The sequence below is a fragment of the Equus asinus genome, chromosome 8 (assembly GCF_041296235.1).
Source record: "Equus asinus isolate D_3611 breed Donkey chromosome 8, EquAss-T2T_v2, whole genome shotgun sequence".
NCBI classification, from domain to species: domain Eukaryota; kingdom Metazoa; phylum Chordata; class Mammalia; order Perissodactyla; family Equidae; genus Equus; species Equus asinus.
In genome coordinates this window covers 77,550,177-77,551,382 of record NC_091797.1, presented here as the reverse complement: position 1 = coordinate 77,551,382, position 1,206 = coordinate 77,550,177, and positions in this window count along the sequence as shown.

Here is a 1,206-nt window from a genome sequence, read left to right as displayed (position 1 = left end):
AGTCTTGGTTTTGTTATTTTCAGATTGAAACATTTCACTCACAATGAAGGGTACAAAAAAGAAGGCTACTGTGCACTGCACCAAGATTCTTCAGATGCTAACAATTTGCTCATTTGCTCCACGTTTCTTTTTAGTCAGCTTTATTAACGGATAATTTATATACAGTATAATTTTTGTGTATGGTTTTTGGTGTGCATGTTTTTCTCATGCATCAATGTACATATTTTTTGGTGTACACTTCTATGAGTTTTAACAAATACATACAGTCATGTAACCACAGCCACAATCAAGATATAGAACAATTTTACCACTCCGTGCTCCTTCTTAGTCAACCCTCCGCCTGTCCCAGCTCCTGACAACACTGATCTATTTTCTGTTTCTATAGTTTTCCTTTTTTTGCAGAATGTCACATCAATGGAATCACACAATATGCAGTCTTTTGAGCCTGGCTTCTTGCACTTAAGCCTAATGCCTTTGAGATTCATCCATGTTGCATGTATCAACAGTTGGTTCCTTTTATTATTATTAATTATTATGGTAAAAAAATAACATTAAGCTTACCATCTTAATCCTTTTCTTTTTTTTTTGGAAGAAGATTAGCCCTGAGCTAACATCTGCCATCAATCCTCCTCTTTTTGCTGAGGAAGACTGGCCCTGAGCTAACATCCGTGCCCATCTTCTTCTACTTTCTATGTGGGACGCCTGCCACAGCATGGCTTGACAAGCAGTGCTATGTCCACATCCAGGATCTGAACCGGCAAACCCCAGGCTGCCAAAGCAGAACATGCACACTTAACCGCTGCGCCACCAGGCCAGCCCCATCAGGCCGGCCCCATCTTAATCCTTTTTAAGTGTACAGTTCAACAGTGTTAAGTGTTTTCACATTGTTGTGCAAAAAATCTCTAGAACTTTTTCATCGTGCAACACGGAAGCTCTATACCCACTAAACCCTAATTCCCCCATTCCCTGTCCCCAGCTGTTGGCAACCACCTTTCTATTTTATGTTCCTATGATTTTGACTACGTTAGATACTTCATATGAGTAGAATCACAGTATTTATCCTTTTGTGACTGGCTTATCTCACTTAGCATAATGTCCTCAAGGTTCATCCATGTTGTAGCACGTGACAGGATTTCCTTCTTTTTTAAGGCTGCATAATATTCCATTGTACGTATATATTACATTTTCTTTCTCCATTCATCTGTC